This window comes from Vulpes vulpes, chromosome 16 (assembly GCF_048418805.1).
Source record: "Vulpes vulpes isolate BD-2025 chromosome 16, VulVul3, whole genome shotgun sequence".
Classification (NCBI taxonomy): domain Eukaryota; kingdom Metazoa; phylum Chordata; class Mammalia; order Carnivora; family Canidae; genus Vulpes; species Vulpes vulpes.
This window is the reverse complement of record NC_132795.1, coordinates 86625796-86648936: the sequence shown is the minus strand read 5'-3', so window position 1 is coordinate 86648936 and position 23141 is coordinate 86625796. Positions and strand designations below refer to the sequence as shown.

The 23141-nt window shown below is 35.2% G+C and overlaps 1 long non-coding RNA gene across 2 annotated transcripts in view; it reads left to right on the top strand.

The window, feature by feature from the left end:
* LOC140595833 (uncharacterized) overlaps window positions 1-22269 on the top strand; it is a 201977-nt gene extending 179708 nt beyond the window's left edge. The window contains exon 4 of one of the 2 annotated variants that reach the window (XR_011997722.1): window positions 21854-22269. This is a non-coding gene — a long non-coding RNA (uncharacterized lncRNA). Of the gene's footprint in view, window positions 1-21850 lie in introns of both variants that reach the window. The other variant, XR_011997721.1, reaches the window with a different exon arrangement.
* The last annotated feature ends 872 nt before the right edge of the window (window positions 22270-23141 follow it).

Genomic DNA, 23141 nt, shown 5'->3' with positions numbered 1-23141 from the left:
AAAACAAGATGGTGTGCCTGTCTAGAACTTCTGGGTGCTTTCAAGTCTCTCTAATAGAAAATTTCCTTTACTGAGGTGTTGAGTTTATCACCTGGAAGATATGCGGATTCTCTACTTGTTAAACTGTCATTCACATGCACCAGATGATATCCCTAGCATTTGAGGAAACTATTAAAGCATGTTACGGTTGCTGCTACTTGGAAAGAAAAAATACACTCAGCAATACAGTATTTTTTAAATCTTACTTGTTTTTAGCATAAAGTCAGATATCTTGAGTTCAAATTTTAATTCTATCCTTTATTGCTCAGTGGGTTTTGGGCAATTTATTTAAATGTTTTGAGTCTTATTTTCTTCATCTATAAAATGAGGATAATTATAACTGCTTTGTAGGACTGTGGTGAGAAGCAAAGGAATTAATTCATATAATGCATTTAATTTTGGCAAATAGAAAGCATTTGGTAATATTTGATAGAATTGTTGATTTTATGGTGATACTTAATAAATGTTATGACTCAAAGCATTATTCTTCCCACTTGATTTTTTCATCTTAGTAGGATAAAAGTGGTTTTACCTAAAACTAAATATATTATTAAATGAAGTGCAGACTCAATAAAGACTTAATAAAGGGTTGAGAGGTATTTTGAGGCAAGATACCCATTTATACCAAGCTTCTTATTTTATATATTTAAGCCTGGCCTTTATTTAGTGAAACTATTTGTCATCATCCATGGCTTTGGTTTTTGCCCATCTGATAATCTCTCACATAACTGAGGATCATTCTTCCAAATCAATATAAAGGGGCACAGTTTTTAAAAGTATATTATTAAGCATTTTTTCATACCTTTTTGAGGCCTAGAAATAAATACTAATGTGTATGTACCTTTAAGAGGACTTTTAAAATGTATTGCTCTATAATGAATATTTTTATTATTTATATCTGATTTCAATTAGAAGAATTTAAAATATAACAAATATTTTTATTTGAAAGATTATTTCAAAAAAGAAAGATAAATTATATATTCATTGGGTGTGATGAGTATTAAACATTTTTTAAGTTGTTGGATAGATTTCCACACAAATGACAAATGAAGAAATGACAGATAAACGTATCATCTTATGAATTAGCAAGTGAAGTTCTGTAACCATTTAGACTTCTAAGCTTGACAACCTAAGCTTTTCTGGTTTGCCTGGACTTTTCAAATGGTAACATGACCCAAATAGTTCCTGAAAGGAATGTAAAAGGACTGCATAGTTTTAAATAGTATATTTTCAAGATGGGCAAAATGGGTGGATGATGGAAGTGGGAGATATACAGCCTTCCAGTTACGGAGAAAAAAAATTTGTTTTAACACCTGTAATTAAACAAAAGACCAAAATATAAAAAGGGCATTTATTAAACATTTTTGAGCTAGAGGAAACCAGATTTTCTTTTCTTTTTTTAAGATTTTATCTATTTATTCATGAGACACACACCCACACACACACACACACAGGCAGAAGCAGGCTCCATGCAGGAAGCCTGACGTGGGACTTGATCCCAGGTCTCCAGGATCAGGCCCTGGGCTGAAGGCGGCCCTAAACCGCTGAGCCCCCCGGGCTACCCCGAGGAAACCGGATTTGATGAAGATGGGGTAAAGCTGCTACAAATCAAGCAACTCTCCTAAGAGTTTGCCAGGCACCCTGGGAGTATTTTACATGGAATTCTAAGCCTTACAGCAACCCTGTAAGGAATATATTATTCCTATTTTGCGGAAAGGTACTCTGAAGCTCAACAAATTTAAGTAAGTTATCTCGAGTCAAATAGCTGAAAAGAATCTAAGCACTAATCTTAACTTGAGCACGACCTGCTATAGCCCATATTCCTTCCATTGTGCCCTGCTGGGAGGAGTCCTAGGAAATTTCAGTTCACTTCCGAAGACTTCAAGTCCAGTCTTCTTCCAGGATTTCTGAAGGGAAGAATTTCTTTCTCTCTCTCTCTCTCTCTCTCTCTCTCTCTCTCTCTCTTTTTTTTTTTTTTTTTGCAGTTTTATACATTTGACAATCAGCGATTAGCTCTCATCTACATTAACAGTCTATAGATTTTTGAAAGTGATGACAGGTACGTAGGTAACCAGCCTTGTAGAGCTTGTTTGGTGAATCTTCATCCTCGTTATGTTTTCTGGACAACCACACACGGATACGGTATGGAACATTCCTTATTCCTTTGACCCAGACAGCTTTGTTGAGGCTGGTGTCAATGTGCACATCTGGAGTTCCCATCTCCTTCATGGCAAATTTCTGGATCTCTTTGAGTGCCCCAGGGGGACGCTTCTTGAAACCCACTCCATGGATACGTTTGTGAATGTTGATGGTGTATTCTCTGGTCACTACCTCGTTGATGGCAGAACGGCCCTTCTTCTTCTTGCCACCCTTCTTGGCGGGAGCCATTCTGCTGGGCCCTCAAGGGAAGAATCTCTTGAGAAAACTTTTTTCCAAACCTATTCCTTTACAATTGAGAAACTAAAGCTTGGAGAATTTGAGGGACTCTCTATTTATGGGCAGGGACGATCTCAAATTTTGTTCCTTTAGATTGTGGTCACTGCCTTGCTGTTTCTATGGATGGTGATACAATTCTGATCCTTATTATCTCTTGCCTAACATTATTACAGTGGCCTCCTCACTGGTCTCTATGCCTCCATTTAGTAATCTTTTACACTACTGTTTGAATAAACGTATTAAACACAAATACTTGACACACTAAAGTGGGATAATGATAGGGTTGTAAGCATTATAAGAGACCATGCACATACAGCTCTCAGCATAGGGCTGAGCATTTAGCATCCAATAAATCCTTGCCATTATCATTTTTCCATGCGGAGGCTACAGATGACTTTCCATGGTTGATACAGGGAGACCCTTTACTTAGACTGGGCTGTAGGAAGAGGTTTTAGGTGCAGGTGATTGCCTAATGAGAAGCTCCCTGGAGCAATGGGTAGTGAAGTGTAGGAACCAGGACAGAGAAGGGGAAAGATCCAAGCAAAGGCATGATTTCAGGTGACATCTTAGTACCAACCAGATCTCATAGGAGCTCTGAAATATACATTAAGCCTTGAAATTTATTCCACCTAGAGGCACAGGAGTTGGGTTGGCTTTATATTCCTGGCCAGTTCTTGGCTATAAGCCACCCTAGAAGGGACAGAAACTCCCCGAATTTCTGGGCTCTTGGCCAAAGGGTCAAAGCAGCTAATATAAAAAGGTCCTCAGCAAAAGGTTTCAGGTGGAAACCAATAGAAACAAAGCACACAAAGGCCAGGGGACAGGTGCCAGATAGAAAGTGGAGGCAGGGTGGCCAGAGGACCAACAGTGTGCAGTACTTCTCTCTGCGTCAGAGTTGCGATCTTTCTACCAATTAGGCCTGTTTCTCACTGTTGCTCTTCACTTACTCTGTGTTTCAACTGAGCCACACCACTCATTCACACAATCCATCAGTATGTGCCAGGCACTGTTCCAATACTGGAAAAAATAGTAGTAAACATGAGTTTCTTCCCTCATGGAGTCCATACCCTCTCAGGGGAGGCAAATAATAAAAAATAAACAACATGCAAACATATAATCTCATAAAATATCAGGTAGGGATATGTGCAATGAAAAAAATGGAGTAGGGTGAGAGGACAGAGGATTAGGGCTCTTTGTTGTCCTTTTGCTTTTGTTTTCCTATTAGATAGAATGGTCTGGAAAGGCCTCTCTGAGGAGGTGATGACTCAACAAAAACACAAGGAGGAGTGAACTAGGCTAATGTCTAGCAAAAGAGAATCTAGGGGAGAAGAGAAGATGTGCACCAGCTCTGCGGGCTCTGGGGGCTTGGTTCTCCTCCACTGGTCTTTTTATGAGGTCTCCTCGCAAGGCATGTGGAGCAGATCTGAACAGGGAGATCCAAAATCAGTAATGATTATGTTAAGTTGAAAATATCATTAGCTATTCAGAAGTATTAAATAGGCATAAAGTATATAAGTATGGATTCTAAGGGGAGAGGTGGAGTTGGAGATACACTATCAACTGCTATTTAAAGCCAGTGGATTGCACGAGATCACATAGGTAGTGAATATACATAAAGAATGAAATAGATTCATGACTAAGTGGTTCTTAGGTTAGACTTAGAAATGGACTCAGCCAAAGATACTGGGAAGTAGTAGGTGTTTTTTTTTTAATTTTTTTTAAATTGGAGTTCAATTTGCCAACATATAGCATAACACCCAGTGCTCATCCTACCAAGTGCCCCCAGTAGTAGGTATTTAGTACATTATTAAGCACTGTGCAACTAACAAACCAAGCAGAGATGGTGAATGTCATGAAACAAAGAGTACGTTTCATCTAATTCATCTAAAATGAAGAGAACAAAAATTATTTGATTATTATTTGCATTCTGTTCCAGTGATTTTTCTTTCTTACTTTCTTATTATTTTAGTTTCTATTTGTCAAAAGTCTTTTTTCACCCAGGTTCTGAAAAAAAAATGATGGAGACCAAAGTGCCAACTTTTTTATTAATAAACACAAGTTGGAGTATATAGCTTCATATTAGGCAGATTTAGCACATGGTTACAGGCAGGCATCCCCATGTGCTGGCTTTACTAGAAGTTTCTCAACTATATATTTTGTTCTCCTAGATTCTGCTGCTCTGTTTTTATTTTTTGTGGACAATAGAGCAAATGTAACCTTTGGGGGAAGTCCAATAAATAGCATTCTACTTCCTTGCCAGGATTTAGAAAAAATTAAAAAAAATGAAACAAAAGGATGACCAACAGAGTTCAGAATGTCGATTTTATTATTGGCAAGTGCTAATTTGGAGGATTTATCTTAGTTTGAGGGCCAAATGAACCTGCTAAACAAGCTTTGAAATTAGGTAGACTTAACAACACATGACAGGCAGCACTGGGCTTGGGCAGGCCCCCAGCTGGTGGAGGTGGACAAAGAGCTGCCCTAGAAGAACAGTGGGCAGTTCAGCCTCAAAAGAGAGAAGGGAGGTTCTGGCTACACAAGTCTTGTTTAGTTCTTCTTAAGTTCTCCCCCAAATTATACCTTCACTCCTAATGGAGAAAGTTAAAAAGGTCTACAGAGAGGCTAAAGCTTATGCCTCCTCAGGCATGGGGATAAAATGTTGCTTCCACAAACATTCAGGACTTTTGCTTTGTAAAGATATATTATTTGCACTATTTCATATTTAACTTCCTTTGGGGAAGGGTACAAAAGTGAATCAAAAGTATTTCTAGAAGTAATTAGAATCCTTAGAAATTGCTATAAAACAACAACCTTTCATCTATAGTTTCATATGCAAAAGGAATGAAATAAGAATTTTGCATGCATGTGTTTTTGGGAGGTGTTAGGGAGTGGAGAAATGGAGCTTGGCAGAAGGATGGAGCACATGGTTTGGGCTTGATTTTGCTGAGTGAGATTAAAGGAAATGATGGAGGAAAAACAGTGAATCAAAGTTCCTTGAATAACCACAGTAGAACAGTTGCTATGATGTCCAGAGGAAAAGGCTGGTGGAAAGTGAAACATACAATGTATGTTTCAAGACTCAGAAATTGAATATTCTCATGCTAGAGTGAGGGGGCCAACATCAAGAATGGAGAGAACATAATTTACCTTGACACCAGTTACTCTCCATCATACAATGACACACCGGTGTGGGGAATCTGATGCTATGATTTGGCCCCTGAAGCATTAAGTAGGTAAATGAATTCTAGTATGTCCCAAATGGAAAGATCGTAATCCTGTCTAATCTTTGCCCTAGGCACACATTCCTACACCCACTTAATTAAGTTGACAGCACCTCTTCCGAGCACCCCTCTAAATGGCAGTCACTCTGGAGAAGTGTTCCCAACACACGAACTGCAGGATTGGGAGCACATAAAAAACTATTTTTTGATAATTCTATTTGAATGGAAGTTCAAGGGTACATACCACCTCCCTCTGGATATCTTAACTATTTTTTAATGATGTTATCTGATATTTAACAATGTACGCAGAGCAGCAGAGCCTTGAGTTTGTTGTTTAAATATCTTTGATGCTGTGTCATAACAAATTAGTTTCTAAATGTTGCCAATTTGGCAGACAAAGCTGATTATTTCCTGCAATCACACTGCATATGTGCACAAGATTATAATTAATGATCAGGGATGCCAGCCATACTTTAATAATGATCCTTCAGTGTTTAGGAGCCGATTAAAGCAACTGGCATTTGTGCCCTTTATTGGGGGCAGCGGCAAGAGAAAGGAGGCAGTGAATCTAGATAGATCTATCAGTGTCAGAGAATCAATAGTTTGCTGATTTCCGTTATAAATTTGAAGATTCTGGGGGAGTTATTGACAAAGCTGCTGCTGTGAATATTAACAGAGTGTTTATGTAGCCTTCACTGAAGCAGTGCAAGTCCTAATTAGATTGGAATTGGTCTTTTGGCAACTTTGCAATATTTGCTTCCTCAACGTACCAGTATGCCACATGAGGACTCTGAGACCAGTGATAAATTTGTAAAAGGTTATGTGAGCACAAAATGTCAAGATATCAAAGGCGTTTCATCATAATGAAATGAGATTTATCAACTCTCACTTTCCAAGATCTCAACTTTCTAAAAGATCATGTTTTCTTTCTGTTTCTTGGCAAAAACATGGCTAACAAGTGAATATTCTTAAGTGAAGATGATGGCATCGACACAAAGTGAGAGAGAGAGAGAGAGAGAGGAAGGAGAGAGAGAGAAACACTAATCTTCATGAATGAGCCTATTTTCAGAATGTATCTTAAGCCCTAGAATTCCAAAGCAATTACAGTTCAAAGTTATTCCTTGATTAACCGAAGGATTCTTCCGAGAGTAATTTTAGATCATCTCACATTAAAAATAGTTTGATTTGCTTACCATTTAGGACTATCTCCTGGACCTATTGAAGTAAATCTATAGTCCTGTGAACCTTTATTGAGACGCTGCTTACTATGATATCAAAAAGCTTTGTATAATCTTAATTCTACCACTGCGTCTTCTTATGATACTGCAATACAACATTCCAGAGAAAATCTACTTGCCAATGAAAGGAATATCTGATTAAATTCTCATAGGGGTATCTGGAGGTAGTAACTTCAAACAGTACTTCAGTTAGACCTATTATACCAGCAAAAAATAAAACATGGCACTGACATCTAATGTTATGGACCATTTTTAGAGTTTGCAAGAAATTCATGAGAGCCTTCTTTCCTAACCATGATTTGGATGACACTTTCCTGGGATTATTATTTTTTTTTAAGATTCTATTTATTTCTTTATTTGAGAAAGAGAGAGAGAGAGAAAGAGAGATAGAATGGGGAGAGGCAGAGCAGAGGGAGAGGGACAAGCAGACTCCATGCTGAGCAAGGAGCTTGATGTGGAGCTGCATCTCATGACCCTGAGATTATGACCCAAGCCAAAATCAAGAGTTGGATGTTTAACTGACAGAGCCACCCAGGCACCCCCTCTGAGATTATTCTTAATCCATTTCTTAAATTAGAGGACTTAATCTTTCATCTTTTTTTTTTTTTTTTTAGTTATTGAAATGGGAAATAAGGAGTTGGGTGTGTGTTCGATATTCTAGTTTGACCAGGAAGTCAAGTGAAATAAATTATAACAACCTTTTCTCTTACTTATAGTTCAGTTGAATAAACACATAGGAATATACATGGAAGCAAAAATACCTTGGGGATACCAAGCTAACTCTATCAATTTCTTGGAGTCTTTGCTGACTCCTACAGTAGACTGGTAGTCTCCCTAGAGATCGATCACTCTTTTCCAAGGCTTCCTTTATTCTTGAGAAATAGATATGGGGTAGAACCTTGTGAGAGGTCAATAGAATCATGAGAGTCAATGAATAGGAAAGCTTAAACTTTTAAAAACCTGTCCTATTATTTATTTTATTAATTTCCTTGGAGAGCAATTTATAGATATTGCTTCCCAGTATCTGTATAATACCTGAGGTAAATCTGAACACTATTTAATTAGCAAGTATTTATTGAACCTTGTATGTCCTTAACCTTTTCTAGAGTTTTGCAGGGTAATTTATGCACTACAAGTTGAATACTTTGAAGGTGTATAATGTGATGATCTCTGTATAATAAAATTATAGAAATGGTAAATTAATATATAGAACAAAAAGTAGATCTACAGTTGCCCAGGACAGGGGCGGGGCAGAAGGAAGAACTGACTATAATGGATGGAAATGGAAATGTCCTTTATCATGGTTGTTGTGACAATTTCACAGGCATTGTAGGTTTTTCATCAAGAACTTTTGAAAACTTTGTATTTATTATTAATAGTATTAATTAATAATATTCATTATTTATTGGTATTATTATCAATAAAAAACTCAAAGAGGATAATGGAACTGAGCCCAATCTGAAAACTACTTAAATATGGATTGAATGTATCCATTTTATTAAACTGATTTTTTTCTAGAAAGCTCAATATAAATACTTTGCATAATTAAAAAATTAGACTATGTATAAGAAAGGCTACAAGTCATATAGAAAAATACTATTAAAAACCTCATAAATGTGACAAGATTCTGGGATGCTTCACTGGGATCAGTGATTACATCATCCTTGTGGATATGGGAACTTTTGCTTTGGAAGTAAAGGAGAAGCTACATTATTCTAACTAAAGAGAAAAGTAACCAGTGACTTTGCCTCTATAACACACCTTCGATGATAACTGTCCAGTATTGATAAATCCAGTTCCTTTACTTTCTGTCATTTTTACCTTCTACTTTGAATGTAACTTTTTTTTTGGAGAAAATTTTTATTTTATTATGATTATCCCACACAACTGTGCATATAGTGGGCACTAGCACATTCTAAATACATAAATGTGATACATTTGCTTTATGATGTAAACCATGTTTCAATGAGAGTTCTAATTAATCTGACAAGAATGGATTTGGGTGAACATTATGTCTTTCTGGAACTGCCACGTATAGAATTACACCATGTGCTCTCTCTTCCGTATTCCTATACTCTACCAAACTGAATCTCAAATTCTTCATTTATACTTATAGACTGATTACTAGTAATACATTTTAGAACTGTTTCCTCTGCATGGCATTTACATTTTAATAAGGTTGTAGTACAAAAACTGAAGGCCTGAAGCTCAGAAAAGAGAATTTAATGTCTCAGTTAATGGATGAAGGAGGATTTCAGGGCCCACAAAGACATTTCTAATGCCCTCATTTTCAAGCATGATGCTGTTACAGGATGTGTATTGTATAGGTATTCAGTGTCCAAGAGATCTTGAAGAAAAATTCAATAGACAACTGGTACCATGTGTTCCTATTTTTGGAAGAAGTATATTATAGGACTTCAAGCACCTGTATAATAAGTTAAATGGCAGCATAGATTAGCGACTCATTTTTCTTACAACCTGACTTCTTAGGCTAAGTGCTTCCCAGTATCTGTATAATACCTGAGGTATATCTGAACACTATTTAATTAGCAAGTATTTATTGAACCTTTGTATGTCCTTAACCTTTTCTAGAAGATATATGAGACATAGTTGTTGCCCTTATAAATTTTATAATGGCAAAAATGAAAGAAAATTCAGTAATGAGCTGCATAGAATTTAAGGGAGTTCAAATGGCTGGCAAAGACAAACTCATTTTGGAAGGTAGCATTTCTTGAACATTTGAAGAACAGACATATTTTGTAATAGCCTGAAACAACAGAAAATCGGGGGAGTTGAAGTGTCATATTACAGGAGAGGAAAGAATACTGTCCTGGAAATTGCTGTTCTCACGTTTGTTCTGAGGCTAGTCTCAAACATACTTTGAAATGCTCTCCTTTCAGGAGTAAGTGGCCTAAGTTTATGGACTTTATTTTTGGCATTAACTTTTCATTTCTGTTAGCAGCATGCTGTGGAAAGAAGTCCCAACACCAGCAGCTTGGGTATCATCTAGGACTGTGTTAGAAATGCAGATTGTCAGGACCCAGTCCAGCTTTACTAGATCAGAACCTGCACTTCAACAAGATCCCTGGTGACTCATGTGCACAGTAAATTTTAAGAACTACTACTCTAGAAAACTGTTGCCACATCCTCAGAATCACTTAGGGAGCTGTAAAAATCCTGATGCTCAAGCCACACTCCATATCCATTAAGTCAAAATGTGATGAATGGATATCTGGGCATTACAATTGTTTTGTAAAGTTGCCCAAGTAGTACCAGTGTGTGCATGGGCTGAGCATCAGTCTGAGATACTGCCACATAGCACTTGGAGCAGCAGCAGGTAGAATGTAAGAGTATCTCTCAATACTTTATAAATTCTGATTACCTAACTTGCTTTACAAATTCTCATTGAATGCACACCAAGTATTAGCATATTCTTTTAATCTGTGTGTAAAAATTTAATTAGGCATCAGTTGAGCAGCTGCTTTTGAGACTGGCTTTTCCTTTCTCAACATTTTTCTTTAGACAGGTTTGGCTGTGTAAAATATTAAACATTGAAGTTTTTTGGTTCCCATAAGGAATATGCAGTAACAACACTTGATCAAAGATAAATAAGATGAAATAAAATAATACTGTAAAAGAAACATATTCTTTCTACATGAGAATTTATCTGAAATTCCCTTTTGTTATGGCAACTTCCCTTATGAATAAATTTTTATCTTTTAAAATAATTATTTCTTTTTTGTAATCCTTGGACCATAAATAAGAAAGTATAATTTAATCATTCAGAGTGATAGAAATAACCATTTAAAAAAATGTTAGGTATTCAGAACAACAAAATGATAGAGGTTAGTAGACACTTGGGTAAATCAAAGACAATCAATATGTTGAAGAAAAATTTAATATACCTTTTTTGTCTTTTCCTATGAAACTTACAGAAGAAGCTTATGAATCCAAATTTGAATTAGAACTAACAGAATTAAGTCTTCATTTTTCTACATAATGTTGATGCAAATGATTTTTGTGGTTTCACCTACATGCATGCTTATGTTATTCTACAATAATTTAAGTATAGAAACCAATTTAAGTATATAATGTAGCATGACAACTTTGGAAATCAGATCCCCTGACCAGGATTTGTTATTACTATTTATTTATTTATTTATTTATTTATTTATTTATTTATTTATTTATTATTGCATGCCAAAGTGTTTACTTTTAAATAATTATCAGTACACCAAGTAATAACATGTAACAAGTTCTTGAATTCTATCATCTAACAATTTTGATTAGGAAAAATAAAAGCAGCCCAAACAATTATACTAGTATTTGCTGTTCTGTCCCTTAGCCAGAAAGGACTATTTTAAGGCTGGCTGCTGCTTCACACAGGTCACAAATAGCTATTTACTACTTTTTCATAGATAAAGCCCCTGACCTTCAAGAAAGTGTTAGGGAAAAAAATATTTAATCCCTTTCTTTCTTTAAACAAAAAAAAAAAATTATTTTAACTACATCTAAGAAAGAAAAAGTATCGATATATATGTTGTTTGAGCTAAAAGGCATAGGAAAACAGAACATATGCCCATTAGATTTCTAAGAAATAATGAGGTAAAAGGAGAAAATCTTTGGATAAGCTCTACGTTTGTACAAAGAAGCTCAATTTGCTATTCTCCAAAAAGTGAAGGGACCTACACTATAATATACAGAAATAATTTAATGCCTTTTCACAAGGATGTAACTCAAGCTTTGCTGAAGCTTCATATTCCAGGACAGCATATAAAATGCCAATTTGCTCACAGAGCTGCTTCTTCCTCTCCTATCCATTGATGCAGTAGTTTTCATGGATTTCTGGCTGGATGTCACAGACAAAGGCCAAGAGATTATCCAGGACTTCATCCCAGTTCTGCTGGAAGTAGGTCTGGAGGATGGTCATCTTCTCCTGGGTCTCCTTCTCCACTTCAGTGCTGCAGCTGCCATGGGATCCCAGAGCCGCAGCTTCCTATTTTTATTACTGTTGTTGCTTCTTTCTGTTTTTGTTGTTGCTAGTGTTGTAGTCTGTTTATTTAGTGACATTCCTGGACTGATTATGCCAAGTGTATATTCACTGTTGTGTGTAGCCACCTACTCTTTGTTTGGTTAGCTTGATGTTCAGTTAATGATTAGACAGAGATTTCCTTAAAAGCCTTGAACCTTGAAGACTTTCCTTAAAGCCTTGAACCTTAAAGACTTTCCTTAAAAGTATTCTACACTTTGTCAAAAGGCCTTTGTATGCACTGGGGCACAGCTTCAATGCTCCAGCAAATTAGAACTCTGCTTTAACCTTCTCTTGAAAAACCCTAAATCTGACCAGAGGTGAGAGATTAAGTCTTTCTTAGCATGCACACAGCCCTACGCTTGTGCACAGCTTAGGTATGCACATGGTGTTCTAAATTTCCAGGAACATATAGAAACTTTTCAAAGTCCCCTATGGACTTCTCATTCTATGGGTCTTTTTTTGCAAATTTTTTGGTTCACCACTTATTTTCCCCAAAAATAAAACCACCTCAGGAAACTCAGTGTTAAGCAATTGCTGCTGATTAGCAATGCCCTAGGGATACAATCCATTCTTCCTCTTCCAGTGGATATTACACTGTGGGTTTTCAAGAATACCATGGAATTGGTGAGAAGGAGTCAACAGAACTGAATTCCTTTCTAGATTCTCCACAGGATATTCCATTTTCTTACCTTTTTCTGCTAGAGGTTACCCATATTCTTCAATTCATGGCATTATTTCTTTATCGTCAGAGCTAGCAATGGAAAATAGAGTTCTTTGTATGTCTCTGGCTCTTCTTTCATATTTGCATCTCTTCTGACTACAGCCAGGAAAGGCTCTCTGCTTTTAAGGACTCCTGTGATTAGATTTGGCCTATCCAATAGGATAGGATAATTTCCCAGTCTTAAAGTCTAAAATCTTAATCATATCTGCAAAGTTCTTTGAAACATGTATGATAAAATATACACAGATTCTAGTAATTAAGGAGTGGACATCTTTGGGGAAGAGGCATTATTTTGGCTACCACATGGGACAATGACTTTAAATTAGCTATTATAAATATGTTCAATAATTTAAAGGAAACCATGCCTAAAAATTAAAGTACAGGGGTGATGTTTCACTAAACAGACTATATACCATGAAGGATAGAAATTGTGAGAGAGAATCAAATAGAATTACTGATATTGAAAAGTTCAGTAATTGAAATTGTTTCTAGAGGGATTCAACATCAGATATGAGTTGGCAAAGAAAGAGGCAGTGAACTTCAAGACAGATCAATTGAGATTATACATTTAAAAAATGGTAAATAAAATAAACAGAAGCTCACAGACATGTGGAACATCATAAGATTATCAATATACATGTAATGCGAGTCCCAGAACAAGAAGTGAAAAAACAAAAAGGGCAGGAAAAAAATTGGAAGAAAGAATGGGCAAAAATGTCCCAAATTAAAGAAACAATCCAGGCAATCAAGAACTTTATTAATTCCAAGTAAGATAAACTCAAAGAAGTCTATAATTATACATACCATAATCATGTTGTTGAAACTGAAAGACAAGGGGAAAATGTGACAGCAGCAAGATAAAAATGGTTCACATTGTGCAAGGGAATCTTTTAAAGATTAACACTTAGCTTCTCATCAGAAATCAAAGAGACCAGAAGGCATTGGAAGGACATACCCCAAGTGATGTAAAAAAAAAAAAAAAAAAAAAAAAAAAAAGGAATGTCAACTGAGTGTCCTATATCCAACAAATCTATCCTTTAAAAATAAAGAAATACAGTAATACATTCATAGATAAACAAAAACTGAGAATTCATCACTAGAATACTTGAGAGTAAAGTATTAAAGAGTAAAATGAAAGGACGATAGATAGAAAAACAAATGTATATGAATAAAGAATACTATATAGGTAAGTATAAAAGGCAGTTTAGTTTCTATAACCCTTCTTTTGTTTCTAAACCTTTTCTAACCTATCTGATTTAAAGACAGGTTAATAAGAATTATAAGTATGTGTGATGGACATGCAATGTATAAAGATGTAATTTGTGTGACAATAATAGCACAAAGGAGGGGGAAACATTGGAGATACAGGAGCAAAGTTTTTGTTCAACACCGAAAAAATAAATAATCTAGTTAAGAAATAAGCAGAAGACATGAACAGACATTTATCCAAAGAAGACATACAAATGATCAATAGACACATGAAAAAAATGCTCAATGTCACTCATCATCAGGGAAATACAAATCAAAACCACAATGCGATACCACTTCACACTTGTCAGAATAGCTAAAATTAACAACACAAGAAACAACAGATATTGGTGAGGATGCAGAGAAAGGAGAACCCTCTTACACTGTTGGTGGGAATGCAAACTGGTGCAGCTACTCTGGAAAACAGTTTGGAGGTTCTTCAAAAAGTTAAAAATAGAATTATCCTATGACCCAGCAATTGCACTACTAGATATTTACCTGAAGGATACAAAAATACTGATTTGAAGGGCCATAAGCACCCCAGTGTTTATAGCAGCAATGTCCACAATAGCCAAAATATGGAAAGAGCCCAGACATCAATTAACATATGAATGGATAATGGACATTATATATGATATATATATAATTATGTATGTTAATATTATGTATATTATATATATTATATATAATGGAGTATTACTCAAACATCAAAAAGAATGAAATCTTGCCATTTGCAATGACATGGATGTACTAGAGCATATTATACTGAGTAAAATAAGTCAGAGAAAGACAAGTACCATATGATCTCACTCATATGTGGAATTTACGAAACAAAACAGATGAACATAGGGGAAAGGAAGAAACAAATGAAGTAAGATAAAAACAGACATGGAGGCAAACCTTAAGACTCTTAGCTATAGAACACAAACTGAGGGTTGCTGGAGGGGAAGTGGGAAGGAAATTGGGTTAAATGGGTGATCGGCATTAAGGAGGGCACTTTTTTTAAAAAGATTTATTTCTTTATTTATGAGAGAGAGAGAGAGACGGGCAGAGACACAGGAGGAGGGAGAAGCAGGCTCCATGCTGGGAGCCCGACGTGGGACTGGATCCCGGGACTCGATCCCGGGACTCCAGGATCGCGCACTGAGCCAAAGGCAGGCGCCAAACCGCCTAGCCACCCAGGGATCCCCCCTTTTTTTTTTCACTTTTTAAAAAAATATTTTATTTACTTATTCATGAGACACACACACACACTCAGAGGCAGAGACATAGGCAGAGGGAGAAGCAGGCTCCATTCAGGAAGCCCAATGTGGGACTCGATCCCAGATTCCAGGATCATGCCCTGAGCCAAAGGCAGACAACCTCTGAGCCACCCAGGCATCCCAAGAAGGGCACTTGTAATGAGCACTGGGTGTTATATGTAAGTGATGAGTTACTAAATTCTACTCCTCAAACCAATACTACATTATGTGTTAACTAACTTAATTTGTTTAAAATCTTGGAAGAAAAAAATAAAGATCTAAGACAAAAAAAGGAACAAAGTTTTTGTATACTATTAAAATTTACTGGTATTAATTTGAACTACATTGTTATGAATTAAGGTGTTAATTGCATTGCCAGGGCAACCACTAAGAAAACGGCTAAAAAATATGTAAGGAATGACAACAGAATTGGAAGACTTAAGAAATGTAAGCATATATACACAAAGGAGCCCCAAAAATGACAAAAAAGAAACCCAACCCTGACAGAATTGAAGGGAGAAATAAATATTGTAGCACAAATATTTAAAGAGATCAGTACTTCACTTTCAATAATGGACAAACAATTAAGCAAATGATCAACAAGGAAACAGATTACTTGAACAATACTATTAACCAACTAGACATAAAAACATTTATATAATCCTCCACCCAACTATAGCAGAGTGCACATTCTTGAGCACAAATAGAACATTCTGTAGCATATGTTAGATCTTAAAAGAAGCCTGGATATATCAAAATAATTTGTTACACAAAGTATGTTTTCTAGCTACAATGGGATTAAATTAAAAGTCAGTAGTGGCACCTAAGTGGCTTAGTTGGTTGGGCGTTTGCCTTTGGCTCAGGTCATGACCCCAGAGTCCTGAGATTAAGCCCCACATTGAGCTTCTTGCTCATCAGAGAGCCTGCTTCTGCCTCTGCCTGTGCCTGATGTGTGCTTGCTCTCTTTCTCTCTCTGTCAAATAAATAAATAAATAAATAAATAAATAAATCTTTTAAAAAATTTTAAAAAGTCAATAACAGAGCACATTTTAAAATTCATCAATATGTGGAATTTAAATAACACACTTCTAAATAACTATCAGTTCATAAAGGAATTCCCAAGGGAAATTAAAAAATACTTTGAGACAAATGAAACTGGAAGCACAACCAAAACTTATGGAGAGCAGCTAAAGCAGGAATGTTCTTTATAGTTGGTAAATGCCTATATTAAAAATAAGTTTATAACCTAACCTTTATACCTAGACACTAGAAAAGAAGATCCAATTAAATCCAAAGCAAAGAGAAGGAAAGAAATAATAAAAAATTAAAGTATAAATAAATGAAATAGAGAATAGAAAAATAATAGACAATTTTTATAAAATGTTGGTTCTTGGAAAAGCTCAACAAAATTGACAAACATTTATCTAAATTGATAAGAACAAAGAAGAGAAGACTCAAACTACTAAAATCAAGAATGACAGGGGATAGTATTACCAACCTTAGAGAAATAAAATATTTTAGTGAAATACTATGAATAATAAATGTCAAAAATTAGATAAAAGAAATGCAAAAATTTCTAGAAAGACAAACTTTTGAGAATGACTACAAGAAGAAATCGTCTGAATGCATTAACAAGTTAAAGAGATTAAATTAGTAGTCAAAATCTTCTCACAAAGAAAAACCCAGACCTACTAGACTTCACTAGTGAATTCTACCAGACATTAAAAAAAAAAAAAAAAGATTTATCACCAATCCTTCACAAACTCTTACAAAAAATAGAAGAGGAGAGAACATTTCCCAACTAATGCATTTGACCAGAGGTAACACCCTTTATTGATAAAATATTAAGCCACCTGGGAACAGAAGAGAACATCCTCAACCTGATGAAAAGTATGTACAAAAACCCACAGCTAAAATCATACTTAAAAGTGAAAAACTGAATGCTTTCCTGCCAGGTTAAACAAGACAAGAATATCTTCTTTCACCACTGCTATTCAGCGTTGTGTTGAAGGTTCTAGCAAGGGTAATTAGGGAAGAAAAAGTTATCTAGATTGGAAAGGAAGACATAAAGTTTCTTTATTTGCAGATGATAAGATCTTGTACATAAAAAACCTTGGGGAATCTCAAAACAAACTATTAGAACTTATTAACAAGTTCCTTACCATTGTAAGCTACAAAATTAATACATAAAAATCAATGTATAGCTATATGATAGCAAGTAGCAATCCAAAAATAAGATTAAAGAAATAATTCCAATTATAATATTATCAAAAAATAAACCATTAAAATAAATTTAATGCAATAAATGAAAGGCATGTACACTAAATACTGTAAAACATTATTGACTAAAGAATAGTCAATAATGTTTTACATTATTATGTAAACATAATAATGTAAACAAGGACTAAATGAGTGGAAAGATCCCACAGTTTGTGGTTTGGAAGATAATCTTATGAAGACGGCATGCTCTCCAACTTGATAAATAGATTCAAGCTTACCTATCAAAATTTTATCTGCTTATGTACTGAAATAACAAGCTGAATCCAAAATTCCTATGGCAATACAAGATACTCAGAGTAGCTAAAAGTTTTTTTTGAAAAAGATCAAAATTGGGCAACTCACACTTTGCAATTTCAAAACTTACTACAAAGCCACAATAATAATGACAGTGTAGTACTGACATAAAGATGGACATTAATGGATAAGAGTTGAAAATCTAGAAATAAAGTCTAACATTATTGTTTGATTTTTGACAAGGATATCCAGGCAGTTCAATGAGGGAAAGAATAGTGTTTTCAACCAATGGTGCTTGAACAGTTGGATATCTCTACTCAAAAGAATGATGTTGAACACCAACCTCGTACTATACATGTAAAAATTACCTCAAAATGGATCACAGACCTACATGCAAGAGTTAAATAAAACTATAAAACTCTTAGAAGAAAGTAGAAAAGTAAATCTTTATGACCCTAGTTTAAGCAGTAGTTTCTTATTTATGAACACCACAATCACAAGTAACAAAATAAACAAATGCACAAATTGAACTTCATCATAATTGAAAATATTTTGATTCAAGAAGCACCATCAAGCAGAGTGAAAAGACAACTTACAGATAGGGGAAAATATTTGCAAATCACATATCTGATAAGGGGCTGGTATCCAGAATATAGCAAGAGTCTTTATAACTCCACAATAACGAGACAAATGACCTGATTAAAAAATGGGTGAAGGATTTTTGTTCTGTTTTTGCCTAAAATTTCCCCCCCAGTTTTATTGAGATCTGTCTGATACAAAACAGTGTGGAAGTTCAAAGTGCAATGTGATGATTTGATGCATTTTTTATTACAAAATGATTATCATTTTGGTGTTAGTTAACACTTTCATCATTTCACATAATTACTTCTTTTTTTGTGAGAACATTTAAGATCTGATTTCTTAGCCAGCTTTCAAGGGTATAATACAGTAGTGTTATCTATAATCACCATGTTGTACATTAGATCCCCAGAACTTCATCTTGTAACTGGAAATCTGAACCTTTTGACTAGCATCCCTCCTTTTCCTAGTTCCTGGAACTACCTGCTGTTTTTATTCATTTGGTTGTTTTAAATTCCACAGATAAGTGATATCATATGGTATTTACCTTTCTCTGTCTGACTTATTTCACTTAGCGTAATACCCTCAGGGTCCATCCATGTTGTCACAAATGATAGCCTTTCCCTCTTTCTCATGTTTGAATAATATTCCATTGTTTATATACCACCTCTTCTTTATCCATTCATCTATCTGTACATGGGCACTTGGGTTGTTTCAGTGTCCTATCATGAATAACAATCTCCTCAAGATCTTGATTTCATTTCCTTTGAATATATACTTAGAAGTGGTATTGCTGGTTCATATGGTAGTTCTATTTTTAATTTTCCTCAATTTTATTGAAATACTGACATATAACATTGTATTAGTTTAAGGTGCACAACATAATGGTTTGATATATGCATATATCATGAAATGATTACTGCAATATGTTCAGTTAACATCTGTCATCTCACAGTTACAATTTTTTTTTCTTGTGATGAATATTTTTAGCATCTACTCCCTTATCCATCTGCAAGTATACAAATACAGTATTGTTAACTATAGTCACCATGCTGTACATTTCATCCCCAGGACTTGGGTATCTTTAAAATTGGAAGTTTGTACCTTTTGACAACCTTCACCCATTTTGCCCACTTCCCCACCCCCTGCCTTTGGCAACTACCAGTCTATTCTCTGTATCTATGTGTTCGTTTTTGTTTAGATTTCACATGGAAATGAGATCATACAGTATTTGTCTTTCTCTGACTTATTTCACTGAGTGTGATGCCCTCAAGATCTATCCCTATGGATACACAAATGGGAGGATTTCCTTCTTACTCATTTCCTTCTTTCCTATATATACTTTTTCTTAGGATATATATAAGGACCTACCTTATATATAAAATATCTATATTATAGGAAATATATATATAAATATATATTTATAGAAATATATTTCCTCCATATGTATGTGTCTATATATATGTCTGACATCAAATATATATGTGTTAGCTATTGTAAGTAGTGCTTCAGTGAACATGGGGGAGTACGGATATTGTTTTTTTTTTTTTTTTTAGAATTCTATTTATTTATTCATGAGAGACACAGAGACATAGTCAGAGGGAGAAGCAGACTCCCTGCGAGAAGCTTGATGCCAGACTTGATCCTAGGACCCTGGGATCATGACTTTAGCCAAAGGCAGATGCTCAACCACTGAGCCACTCAGGTGCCCCCAGATATCGTTTTTTTAAAAAACAACTATTTATTTATTTATTAATAAAGGGGGTGAGGAGCAGAGGTAAAGGAAGAAAGAGAATCTCAAGCAGACTAGACTCCCTGATGAGCATGAAGCCCGATGACGGACTTGATCTCATGAACCTCATGACCCTGAGACTATGACCTGAGCTGAAGTCAAGAGCTGCACACTTAACCTAGTGAGCCATCCTGGCAATTTTGTTTCCTTTAGGTGTGTATCCAGAAGTGGAATTGCTGAATCATATGATAATTCTATTTTTTAATTTTTGTGTAAACTCTGCATTGTTCTTCACAGTGACTACACTAATTTACATTCCCACTGACAGCACGGAAGGGTTCCCTTTCCTCCACATTCTTGTCAACACTTATTTCTTGTCCTTTTGATAATAGCCCATACAACGGCTATGAAGTGATATTTTGTGGTTTTGATTTTCCTTCCCCTGATGATCAGTTATATGGAGCATCTTTTCATGTATCTGTTAGCTATTTGTATGTCTTCTTTGGAAAAATGGCTATTCAGGTTCTTTGCACAGTTTTTTAAATCAGAATGTTCATGTTTTTTGCTGGTGAGTTCTAGGAGTTCCTTATGTGTTTTGGATATCAAACATTTATATGATTTGCAAACATTTTCTTTTCATTCCATAGGTTGCCTTTTTCATTTTGCTGATTGTTCCTTTTGCTTTGCAGAAGCTTTTTAATTAGGTCTAGTCTTACTTCGTGATTTTTGCTTTTGTCCCTTGTGTTTTATTAAAAAAGTCATTGCTAAGAACAATGTCAAGGGAGCTTTTCCTGTCTTTTTTAATTTTAGGAATTTTAAAGTTTCTGATCTTATTTTTAAAATCATTAATCCACTTTGTTTATTTTTTGAGTGGTGTAAGATAGGGATCCAACTTCATTTTTCAACATGCGATTATCTAGTTAACCCAGCACCATTTGTTGAAGAGATTATCATTTGCTCATTGGGTATTCTTTGCTCCTTTGTCATATATTAGTTGACCATATAGGTGAGGTTTATTTTGGGGCTCATGATTCTGTTTTATTGGTCTGTATGTCTGTTTTTGTTCCAGTAGCATACTCTTTTAATTGATATAGCTTTGCAGTATAGTTTGAAATAAGGAAATATGATGCCTTCAACTTTCTCCTTCTTTCTCAGAATTGCTTTAGCTTTCTGGATCTTTTGTGGTTCCATGCAGATTTTAGAATTTTTTTTCCCTATTTCTGTGAAAAAAATGCCATTGGAATTTTGATAGGGAGTTTGTTTCTCCAAAGAGAATATACAAATGGCCAACGAGCCCAAGAAAAGATGTCAACATCATTATTATTAGGGAAACCACAATGAAATATCACTTTACATCCATTAGGATGGTTTTGAAAAAAGGCAGATAGTAACAAGTGATGACAAAGCTGTGGAAAAATTGGAACCCTCATACATTGCTGGTAGAATTATAAAATGAGGCTGCCTCTTGGGAAAACAGTTTGGAAGTTTCTCAAAATATGAAACATGGAATTACCATATAATCCAACAATTCAACTTGTAGTATTTACCCAAGAGAAACGAAACATGTATTGACTCAAAAACTTCTACATACATATTCAAAGCATTTTTTGGAAAAAAAAAAAGCATTTTTTGCCCCTCAATAGATGAATGCAAATGTCTGTTAACTAAAATGGATAAACAAAATGTGACTTATCAATGCAATGGAATATTATTCTGTAACAAAGTAAGTGAATAAGAGATACATGTTGTAATATCAATGAACTTTGAGCACATTATGCTAATAAAAGGCATGTAGTTTCTAAGGACCACATTCATGTTACTCTGTTTATTTTTTATGTTTATTTTTAAGCAGGCTCCATGCCCATGGTGAAGCTCAATGTGGGCTTGAACTCATAACCCTGAGATCCAGACCTGGCTGAGATCAAGAGTCAGATGCTTAACCGACAGAGCCATCCAGATGCCCACATATTACTCTGCTTATATTAAATGTCCAGAATAAACAAATTCAGAAAGTAGGTTTGTGGTTGTTAGAGGCTGAGTTTAGGAGAAACTGTGGAGTGACCGCTAATAAAGCAATGGAAATATTCTAAAATTAGCCTGATTATTGTACAACTTCAGAAATATACTAGAAGCCACTTAGTTGTACACTTCAAGGTGATAAATATATATTTATGTAATATACAAAATGGTATATATAATCTCCGGCTACTGGTGATGTTAACTGCTCGTTTAATGGCACATTTCTCCACTGTAAGGTTACTATTTTTCCCTTTGTACTTAATAAATATCTTTTGGGGATATACTTTGGGATGGTGTAAATGTCCTGCTTTTTTCGTCACGATCTCACCTATTTATTTTTAACTTGCAGAGATACACATCTATATTTTTTAAGCAGCATAGGAAGTTAGACCAAAGCATGTGTGTGTTCATATGTGTGTTGGTAGAGAGTGTTGAGGTGTAGTTGTAAAGATATAGCAAATTAAAAACTAAGTATGTATGAATTTCCTTCTAATTAATCTTTAGTAACTTAGATTTCTTATGACTTTCACATCTGAGAAAATGAATTACAATAACTTCAAACATTCGAACAGTGATTTTTAACGCTAAAAAAATTAAAGAGAAATATAAAAGCGGAATTTAAGCTGATACTCATTTAACTGAGTTCTGCAGGTTTTCTTTTCTTTTTTTTTTTTTTTAAGATTTTATTTATTTATTCATGAGAATACACAGGGAGGAGAGAGAGGCAGAGACACAGGCAGAGGTAGAAGCAGGCTCCATGCAGGGAGCCTGACGTGGGACTTGATCCTGGGTCTCCAGGATCACGCCCTGGGCTGTTGGCGGCGCTAAACCGCTGAGCCACTGGGGCTGCCCTGTAGGTTTTCTTTTATTAAAGCTTCAATATGTATGTTTCTTAAATATTGTGTGTTGTTTCTTAAGTGTCCACATATACATACTGAATACTTAGCTAAGCTTATGTCATATAACTTTTAATCTGCCTGCATATGTACTTGCTGAAAGCTAAATCTTAACCACCTCAATATTTACAGAAGTACATTAGTTTGCTCATCTGATATTTTAAATGATTGGTAACTAAATATACAGCAAACCACTATCCCCAATCTGGACCTTAATGCACCTGA